Raw genomic sequence first — 12045 nt, forward strand, 5'->3', positions numbered from 1 at the left:
GCAGCTGCTGAGTGGAGCGTCAGTCCGGACTGAAGCAGATGGAGCAGCTCCTGCGCTCCGGTTTGTTTCCATGGTAATGCAGAGTTGACCTTATTTTCACTTAATAGTTTTGTGCCCCCCCAACACAGCACAAACACATTTTCATATAATAGTGTTGCACCTAATCATGTCTCCATATCTATCATCATCTATTACATACATGTAAGTATTTCTATGTAATAATATGCCCCAATGTATGTGTGTGTATATTCATTCATTCATCCATCATCTAAACCTCTTATCCTTCTGGGTCGCGGTGGGGTGCTGGAGCCTATCCCAGCTGTCATTGGGTGGAAGGCAGGATACACCCTGGACAGGTCACCAGTCCATCGCAGATATACATATATATATATATATATACATCGCTGTTGTCAGAACAAAACCTTGTATGTGCATTTTTGTCATTTTTCAGTTTTTGACGTAATTTGAAAATACCCACTGTCCTATACATTGTTTGTAAATTCCATGATGAACGGACCAACAGAAACGACCCAAAATCACTTGGAAAAAAGTCTGGTTCCATTGATTTACATTAAAAGTAAAGTAAGATTTTTCCTTCTCCTGTAAAGATACCATTTTGGAGATATGAGGTTTTCTTCTGACAGCAGCGATATATATATATATATATATATATATATATATATATATATATATATATATATATATATATATATATATAGCCTAAAACTGCACATATGTAGTAGTAATTTATCTCATATGTTTCATTTGTATTATGTATATATGTATATATTGCTGCTGTCGTAAGAAAACCTCGTATCTCCTTTTTTTTTGTTTTTCAGTTTATGACATAATTTGAAAATACCAGTTTCTCTTTACCTTGTTTGAAGAATGTTTCATGAAGTTTCATGAAGAATGGACCAAAAGATATGCCTCAAAATAACTTGGAAAAAAATCTGGTTCCATAGACTTACATTAAAAGTGAAGTAGGTTTTTTCCCTCTCCTGTAAAATAATCAATTTGGAGATATGAGGTTTTCTTCCAACAACAGCAATATGTAAGTATATGTATGTAACAATATTCCAAATGTATTATATATAAATACTTATAAGAATGTGTTTCCTTTTTTTATACATATATCAGTACTATGTCATACTAATAATAAGTCCTACATGTATTATATATATTATCAGTGTCATAACAAAACATCGTATTTCCAAAGAAGTAATTTCACAGAAGTAACAAACATTCTTTAAACTTTAAACAGTAGTTAATGTAAAATGATTTTATTCTATGCCATTTTAGATCATATCTGTTTGTCTGTTTGTTATAAAATTTTGATATCAAGTAAAGAGCAGCTGGTAAGTTCACATTATGTCACAAATAAAAACGACAAAAATGTTTTTGTTACAAAAGCAACCAAGAGTGTGTGTGTGTGTGTGTGTGTGTGTGTGTGTGTGTGTGTGTGTGTGTGTTTTTCAAAGGTTTTTCAAAATTATATTTTTTTAATCTTATTAAAAAGGACATGATGTGCTTTATTAAACCTGCATATATATTTGCATTTATATCTCTGTGCATTTTCTATCTTAGAAATAGTGAGTGTTATTAAAGCATTTAACTGCCTGTTTCAGTTATTAAACTGTGCTGGTCTAGTTGCTCCATCTGACTGACTGGTTGCGCCGCCTGACTTTTCAGACTAATTTCAAATTAAACAAGCATCTGCTTAGACACCCGTAGAGACATTTGTCCTTTAACATGAGTTTATACTTAGACTTTATCAAATAAACAAACATTATTATAATACTTCCACATGTTCATGGTTCTCCTGAGGTCAGACCACCTGACAAGATAAACGGAACCTTTTTAACTGTGACTCAAACATCACATTTTTACTACATTTGTGACCTCGGCATTGCACCATGAAGGTCACTTGGGGTCTTCTTTATAATGCGGTATTCTGGCCCCTCTTTTTAAAAGCATGTCAAATGATTTTGGCTGTGCTTACTAAATTATTTTTTGGGAAAATAATGGACTTGGAGACAAAAAATGCACATCATGTCAATGGTCTACAATGTCTCCTTTGTCTTATACTAATTTAATATTTTTATGTAAGAATATGCCCCGTATGTATTATATACATGCAAGTATCTATATGTAATAATAACATACTCCACAAAACTGGCTCTGGTTTTGGGAAACAAGCTTTAGGGGTGCGGTACCTAGAACAGTGCCATGGGCTCCACCTCCCCTCCCCACCAACCCCCACATGTGTTATTTGTGTTATTTCATGATGGATTGTGGGTTAGTTAGCATGAGTCTTGTGTTTACTGTACAGTGAAGCTCTATGGCTACTAGTGACCTTTCCTGTTATCCCCGGCTGTGTTGATGTCCCTTTTCAGCTGGTGTTAATAGAGAGCACTACTTGTAGCAGATCATCATGGCCTTTCCTGTGTCTCCTTCTTCACCAAGATGCTACAGTATATATATAATAGATATTATTATATGTACCTATCAATAACATGTACTTTCCCATCTGCAGCACATATTTCCACTCAAGCTCAAACGCACGTGTTTGTAATGCAGAGCATGTGCAAATGTGTCCTCGTTGCACGTGTAGACAAATAACCCAAGGGGACGCTGCATTAGCATCAGCATTATCATTAGCATAGCCTCTGTCCAACACACTCCAGCTCCCATCCATCTTCAACCTGATACACACACACACACACACACACACACTCACACACACACACATACATTTTTTTAAGCAATGTCAGGGTCTGATCATAAATAGAAAAAAAATATATATGTATGTAATACAAAATGTGTGTATATATATATATATATTTATTATTTGCAGTATCCACTCTTTCCCTTTATTCCAGCTTCCATTCCTTTCAGGAGACTCACTTTCAGCTCCTCAGAGAATCTGCAGACACACCTCCAAAGTTCAGTCTTAGAAGCTGGTTGATCATTTTCTGAAGTAATCAAACACATTCAGTGGTGTTGAGGTCTGGACTCTGGGGTGGTCAGTCCATCGTTCAGCTTCTTTGTTTGATGTGTCCGTCTCAGAGATGAAAGCTTTAAGTGCTGTTTATCTGATGGGGGCAGTTTTGGGGTCGATTAGGTCTTCCAGGTGGTTGTTAGGAGACCCATTTTCTCTGGAGCTTTTAATAATTTTTGAATTTCAGTTATGGATTTATTTTTAATTATTTTATATCTAAACTCCTTAGAAAAAAAAATAAATATATATATATATATATATATATATATATATATATATATATATATATATATATATATATATATTATGAGACCCATAAGTGGCTCTATACCTTTATTAAGTTTGTTTTATTAAAAACAAATCATGAATCTCATTACTTTGTCAGTCATTACGCTACTGAAACTTTACCAAACTACTGACTGAACATTCCATTTTGTCACTAATAAAACAGTCACAACACTAAACTGTACCAAATGTATCAGTAGTGACTGTTTCAGTAGTGTCTGTTTCAGTAGTGACTGTGTCAGTAGTGACTGTTTCAGTAGTGTCTGTTTCAGTAGTGACTGTGTCAGTAGTGACTGTTTCAGTAGTGTCTGTTTCAGTAGTGACTGTGTCAGTAGTGTCTGTTTCAGTAGTGACTGTGTCAGTAGTGACTGTTTCAGTAGTGTCTGTTTCAGTAGTGACTGTGTCAGTAGTGTCTGTTTCAGTAGTGACTGTTTCAGTGACAACTTTGGCTCATTTTGAGCTCAGAAACTCAGCAGTTCATGACCAGCAAACACAGCTTTGAACAGCTGTTCACACAGAAAATCATCATATTTTACATTAAAACACTAAAAAGTGCTGAACTGCAGGAAATATGGCGATTCTTAATGTTCCACACTGATTTTCAGACTTTGGGACTCATTTACTTCAAAACAATGGGATCTAACTGCTCACCATGTGGCCATGAGGGACAGGGATGCAGCCTCACTTCCTGCTCTAAAATGCTAAAATAAGGCTTTCAGTAGTGATATGAGCATTTCTTTTAATCAAATTTTGAATTTAAAAATTAGGCTTATGATAATTATAAATCTTTTAACCTTATTTTAAAGGAAATCAAAAAGATGTTTAACAAAGCCAAAAATACAAAAAAGGAGGTATTATTTTCACAAGTGTGAATTTAGGGGTTAGGGTTTGGAACAGACACCTCCCAATAGAAAGTACCCTATAAATTATGATGTTGTATATATGTAGCTTATTACTATCTCTATTAATGTCTTGGGCTTAAATAGATCAGAACATAATCCTTGTAAATATCTGAAATCTGAGTACTTATTAATTTTATTATTATTTTTTTTTTTTACTGTGGGATCACAGTTTGAACTAATTCATCAGACTGGAGCACATATATTAAGCACTAATATTATGTCACTGGAATATGTTTAAAACATTTTTGTCCTGAAATACATATAAAAACAAACAAACACACACACACACACACACACTAAATTCAGTAGAACTCCTTCACTAATGTATGAACAGTCCTGAAGAAATGGACGCTTTAGTCTGCCTGGAGCTTTGTACCACCATGTCATGTGTGCTGTATCATATCTTATCACTGATATCTTTTGACTGTGGAGATAAATTGCTTTCTTTTTTCTCTCTCCTTCTCAGCTTGATTTGTTTATTGAGCCAGACAGATCACATGTATCTACACAGACAGAGCGCAGAGCAAGCTGGAACCTGCTCCAACAGGCAAAACTGAGAAACGGTCTGCATGTGCACTCACAATAATATCTTATACCATCTGTTAACTGCACTGAAAAAAAACAAACCAAAACAAAAGACTGGATTTCTAGAACTGCTCAAACAATGTGGAGGTGTTCAGTATCTCTAATAGACCTTTCCTAGAACTGCATGACTCACTGTTATCTATAAACATGGACTAAAGAGGGAAATTTCACCATTTTACCATTGGGGCTAATTTAAAGGGCTCATGTCCTACATTTTCACGTATTTTCACTTACAAAGTTTGTGTTTGACTTAATCAAATAAGGCTGAATGGTGGGGCTACACTGCTGTAGACTGAATGGGTGGGGCTAAACTGCTGTAGCTGAATGGGTGGGGCTAACTGCTGTAGCTGAATGGGTGGGGCTAAACTGCTATAGGCTGAATGGTGGGGCTAAACTGCTGTAGGCTGAATGGGTGGAGCTAAACAGCTGTAGACTGAATGGGTGGGGCTAAACTGCTGTAGGCTGAATGGGTGGGGCTAAACTGCTGTAAGATGAATGGGTGGGGCTAAACTGCTCCAGGCTGAATGGGTGGAGCTAAACTGCTATAGGTTAAATGGGCGGGACTAAGCTGCTGAGGGTTGAATGGGTGGGGCTGAGCTGTTGTAGGCTGAATAGGTGGTCTTAAAATTAACTTGGACTCGACAAAGGTGGTCTTGGTTTTAACCCTAAATTGTACATTACTCACAAAATCTCAAAACAAGGCTATGTGTCCCCAAACTTTTGCCGGACAGTGTATTTCACACGAGGATGTAACACTTTCTGACCGTCCGTCCCACAGGCTCGGCTCGGCTCCCCAGCCACTAAACTTTCGTTCGCACTGAAAGATCATTAGGCCTGCCTGAAACATTAATTGCTGACTATTAGGGACTTGATTGTTCCCACATTACTTCAGTTGGGGGGAGGGGGGGGTGTAGTTACTTATTATCTGAAAATTAAGTGCTACATAATTAGGCTGGGTGAGATATGAAAAGCACAAGTCTCTCTGATTGCTGAACATGACGTTAGGAGACAGGACAATGCTACATGACTCACTAAGGCTTTTTTAGTGACATTAGCATTTAAATGCCTTTAAAAAGCCCATTTAAAAGCCTTTTAAAAGTGGAAATAGCAGTTCCATCATATCACAATTCAGCTCAGGAATCTAACTTCTCAGACTCTCCCTGGACACTTTATCAGAAACCCTGTTTTATACCTTGCTGAAGTACAGTTAGAGACTGAAGCCTGTAAAACACAAGGCCTGCAGGCCAAGCCATTAAAAGTATCTTAATTATAATTCAAAAAGATACATTTCTATTAATATTAGTTTGTTTCACCATGAGCTGCACTACAATTCCCAGCATACACTGCTACTATTAAAATGACAAAAAATGGCCTAAAAGACCCTATACACAGTAGAATTAAAAATATATTGCAAACTTATAAACACAATGCAATGTTAAATTATTGTTTCTAATAAAGTGGCCAGTTGGTGGAAGCACAGGGTACGTGTTTCAAATAAAGTGTCCAGTTAGTGAAAGCACAAGGTAAGTGTTTCTAATAAAGTGGCCAGTTAGTTGAAGCACAAGGTCAGTGTTTCTAATAAAGTGGCCAGTTAGTTGAAGCACAAGGCGGGTGTTTCTAATAAAGTGGCCACTTAGTTGAAGCACAAGGTCAGTGTTTCTAATAAAGTGGCCAGTTAGTGGAAGCACAAGGTCAGTGTTTCTAATAAAGTGCCCAGTGAGTGGAAGTACAAGGTGGGTGTTTCTAATAAAGTGGCCAATGAGTGGAAGTGCAAGGTGGGTGTTTCTAATAAAAGGGCCAGTATGTGGAAGCACAAGGTGGGTGTTTCTAATAAAGTGGCCAGTAAGTGGAAGCACAAGGTGGGTGTTTCTAATAAAGTGGCCAGTTAATGGAAGTACGAGATAGGTGTTTATAATAAAGTGGTCAGTTAGTGGAAGCACAAGGTCGATGTTTCTAATAAAGTGGCCAGTTGGTGGAAGTACAGCTGACACATCATGTTAGCTAAAAAAGGGACGCAGTGAATCAAACAGGGTCATTTGTCAGTGGTTTTGATGTTATTTTTAGCGAAGCCTCATGAGGATTTTTAATTAGACCATGCGGCTCTTTTTTTAAGGACTGATTTGCCGTGTTAAATGAATGCAGTGGCGGCAGGTATGAGCAGAGATAATCTGCTGCTATTGTGGAACACCACAGATAGGCTTATCACCCTCTAGAGAGATAAGCGTCTGCCTGTGAGGATGGGGAGAACTCTTTAGGATGAAGGTATATGGTTTAGAGAGGAGACTTTAAAGCTGAGGGGTGATGTCTGGGGACGCTTCGTGAAGGGTACAGGATTAAATCGAGGAAATCCTGCAGTTATGTAGAGAAAAAAAAGACTCAAAATGGTCTCTGCGGCTCGGTAAAGGAAGTATGCACTCTAAATGTATTTGTTTCAGCGAGCGCTTTGTGCTATTATGGTCAGTAATGTTGCACCATCACCTGCTATGGTGCTGTTATATATTTCATTTATTATCATTTTTAATTTCTGTTATTATACATCTGTACTGCTATCATTGTGTTCTTATTTTTCCATATCTTCTTATTCTATCAGTAAGGTAGGTGTTTCCAATAAAGTGGCCAGTTAGTAAAGCAAAGGGTAGGTGTTTGTAATAAAGTGCAATATATATATATATATATATATATACATACAAAGATGGGAGACAGATTGCAAATCTGATGCCATATGACAGTTCGGTATTTGACTGGAGCTCATGAGTCTAAACGGCATCATAATAAAATAAATATCCAAATTAAAAAATATGTAAAAACAAATAAATAAATACAGAAATACTCAACACAACCATAATCCCATATCTCTTTGTTTTTGTATCTTATTCATTTATTTAATCAATCATTTTATTTATTCATTGTTTGGATCTAGAGATTCATTATTTCATCATTTTTATTATAAATCCTTTTAGTTACATTTTTATTTCCTTCTTTGTTCAATATGTTTGTTTATTTGTTGTTGTTTCCTGTACTTTTGTCCTTGTAAAGCCCTCTGAGCTGCATTTAGTGTATGAAGGGTGCTATAAAAATAAATATAATATGTATTCATTTATTATTCATAATTTCTTTAGCATCTTTTATTATTATTATTAATATTATTTATTTATTTAGTAGACCCATTAGATCTAGTATTAAATTATGCATTATCGACATTTGTAGGTGTTAAAATTACACACATTATAAATTAAGTGAACATATACAACATGATATTCAAACAGAAATTAATTTAAAGCAATTAAACTGCCTTCAGCACCAGAATAAAAACCATTACAGAGTCTTTCTGTTCTTATCTTAGTAGACATATACTGTCTCCGTCAACGTAAACAAACAGAAACCTCATTTGCCGGTAAATTAAAATCCCCCCATAATGTTTAATTCTCACAAATAGACCCGATCAGAGATTCTCTGTGGTGATGGGTAACCCAGGTAACCCAGGTAACCCAGGTAACTCTGTTATTATTATAATAATTATTATTATTATTATTACTTAAAGACATGAGAATTAATACTACATCAGCATGACTATTACAATCACTGGATTATGTATTATAGCACATCTTTCAGATTCAGTTCCACTCTTCACCTGCACCCCCCAAGAACCCCCCCACCAGTCGAGGCAGAGCAGAAGGGGGTCTGGACTCTGGGTGTTTGATTGAGACTCGCTCTCTGAGCTCTCTGAGTGTCTGTGAGGTCACAGAGGCTGCAGGCTGTGCACCAATAGGTGGCACTCTACCCTTTTTGACCAGTGACGGTCACTCAGCCGTCCCAAAGGCCAAGTAGACACACTGTACTCATCCATTAGTGACCACGGACAGAATTTACTGCCTTAATGGCTGATCAGTGGTCAGTGCAGTTTAACCCCTTAAAGGGCCCAGATTTAAAACTACTGAAAACAGACCATAATTCATTTTTAAATGACATCACTTTTTCCCTTACAATTAAACAGGCTGTCTTTATTACAGGGCCACTGATATATGTAAATGAGCTCTGTTCTGATTGGGTATCCTGTATTGTGCATCATTCAGAAAGCAGTCTGGGCTGAAACACTCAACCTCAGTGTGAAATGCTGGCTGTAGGCTGAATGGGTGGAGCTAAACTGCTGTAGGCTGAATGGGTGGAGCTAAATTGCTGTAGGCTGAATGGGTGGGGCTAAACTGCTCCAGGCTGAATGGGTGGAGCTAAATTGCTGTAGGCTGAATGGGTGGAGCTAAACTGCTGTAGGCTGAATGGGTGGAGCTAAATTGCTGTAGGCTGAATGGGTGGAGCTAAACTGGGCTGAATGGGTGGGGCTAAACTTCTGTAGACTGAATGGGTGGGGCTAAACTGCTGTAGGCTGAATGGGTGGAGCTAAACTAGGCTGAATGGGTGGAGCTAAACTGCTGTAGGCTGAATGGGTGAAGCTAAACTGGGCTGAATGGGTGGGGCTAAACTGCTGTAGGCTGAATGGGTAGGGCTAAACTGGGCTGAATAGGTGGGGATAAACTGGGCTGAATGGGTGGGGCTAAACTTCTGTAGACTGAATGGGTGGAGCTAAACTGGGCTGAATGGGTGGAGCTAAACTGCTGTAGGCTGAATGGGTGAAGCTAAACTGGGCTGAATTGGTGGGGCAAGTATGAGAAGAGATGTTTTATTGTGATATTAATTTGATTAAAAGTTCTTGTTTTAAAAAGAAGAAACAATTATATTTTTGCCACATTTTTGGAAACAAACAAACTGAAAAAGTCAAAGGTTCAGACTCGAGAATGAAATCAAATGTAGATGTAATTCATTATGTAACTAATTATGTATTTAATTATTTACATAATGCAAAATGAATGCATAGCATCACAGCAAAAAATGACTCCAGACATGTGATGGTTAACTGGTTTTAGATTTATGAACGCGTTTAAAGGGGAATTCCACTGATTTTTATATACTTTCTGTATAATTAAATGATTAAATTTAACTATTTTTGCCAACATGTTAAATTTAGCAAATAAACAGAAATCATGCACTAAAATTTGGTTTGGTGTGAAACGCTCTGTTCTAGAGAAACCTACCGAGTCTGAACTGTTCACAGTGGTGGTGATAGGAACCAGACGTCCACCTCTAAAAGCTCCCTCACAGAAAGTTCCTACATGAAATGGTTATGAATTCACTGCCTGATGACTGAGACACTGTTTTATGATAGTTTAGAGAACTTAAACTCCATTCATGGTGGAGGGATACATGCAGGGCGCTGTGAGGCAAAATAGTCCCCAAAGAAAACTTATTATTTCAGATTTTCCACTATTTTCCATCATCAACATTCCATATAAACTCAGAAGACTCGTGTAGGTTCACTGGTGGTTCTGGATAGTAAATAAAATGTCTATATTTGTGTTGTAGTCATGGCGACCCCTGGTTCCTATCACCACCACTGTAAAGACATCTGAACCATTTCACACCAAACCACTCTGAATCACTCTGTTTACATCTCAACCAAGCAGAAATTTTGAAAAATCTCTGGAATTGCCCTTTATGTCTGATGATATTAGTACTGTAATATACTGGCATACATGTTTCCCTGAGCTGAGTACTGGATGAACGAATATTTTTTATACTTGTGTTATTCATCTTTTCCATTTTGGGAGCCAGACTTTGAGCACCAGACATGCTAACGAAGAGGCTTTGTTTTCGTGAGAGGCATCAGACTCCAGCCTGGACAAGCATTGCTGACATTCTGATCATTTCACTCCATTCCTGTCTATAAACACTGACAGACAGAATCAACTCCTTTTTTTAGCAGATTTTACGGCCCAGAGAACAAAATTCAAGCTCAATTAATTTCAAAATTCCAGTCCTAATTGAACGTCCTCCAAAATAATGACGCTGTTACCGAACACCACAGTCGCAGTGCGGCATTTATTCTTCCTGTTTTCACTCGTTCTGTGAGGCTGGTTTACTTTTCCCTCATTCACTTTCATCCAGGCACTTCATTAAAGAGCCTTAATGTGACAGATTGGCAGAAAAATCTAATTTACTCAGTTTCATCCCTTTAACACAAACCACACTCTGTAGTTCTACAGCTACAGACTGTAGTCCATCTGTTTCTCTGCATACTTTGTTATCCTGTTTTTCAATGGTCAGGACCCCCATGGACCCTCACAGAGCAGGGTGATGGGTCATTCTCAGCACTGCAGTAACACTGACAAGGTGGTGGTGTGTTAGTGTGTGTTGTGCTAATACGAGTGGATCAGACACAGCAGTGCTGCTGGAGTTTTTAAACACTGTGTCCACTCTATTGGACACTCCTACCTTGTCAGTCCACCCTGTAGATGTAAAGTCAGAGACGATAGCTCATCTGCTGCTGCACGGTTTGTATTGGTCATCCTCTAGTCCTTCATCAGCGGTCACAGGACGCTGCCCACAGGACGCTGTTGGCAGGATGTTCTTGGTTCTCGGTCCAGCAGCAACACTGAGGTGTTTAAAAACTCCAGCAGCACTGCTGTGTCTGATCCACTCAGACCAGCACAACACACACTAACACACCACCACAACGTCAGTGTTACTGCAGTGCTGAGAATGACCCACCACCCAAATAGTACCTGCTCTGTGAGGGTCCATGGGGGTTCTGACCACTGAAGAACAGGGTAAAAGGGGGCTAACAAAGTATCAGAGAAACAGATGGACTACAGTCTGTAACTGTAGAACTACAAAGTGCACCTATATAGTAAGTGGAGCTGATAAAATGGACAATGAGTGTAGAAACAAGGAGGGGGTCAGAATGAAGTGGCTGGTTGGTGTATATCATGTATTTAATAGGAAAATAACAGACTTGGACACAAGTGCATCTCATGTCACTGACCCATATACATACGTTTAATTAGTTGTTCTTAACGTCTGTCCCTCGGTTCAACTACTACACACAGCATGAAACTCAGTCACATAAGCTGACACAACCCAAACGAGTGGAGGTAAAGGTTTCCAGAGGGAATCTAACATGAGGATTTACACACAAAGCATCAGCCGTTCACACAATGAGACAGTAAGTAGGTGTTCACTGTAGTCTTAAACGCCAGAGCTGCCTATAGATAGATGTGGTGCATTGCATCCAATACATTTAGCAACACATATGATTCATACCGAACTAAAGTCTGCTTTTTTCCTGATTTCAGTGCAGGCTGTGAGAATGAACCACGCTAAGAGCAAACGTGCCAAAGAATGAGTCAACCGGAACATGTAGCTGGATATAAATAAACCGCA

The sequence above is a fragment of the Colossoma macropomum genome, unplaced genomic scaffold, assembly GCF_904425465.1.
Source record: "Colossoma macropomum unplaced genomic scaffold, Colossoma_macropomum, whole genome shotgun sequence".
NCBI lineage: Eukaryota > Metazoa > Chordata > Actinopteri > Characiformes > Serrasalmidae > Colossoma > Colossoma macropomum.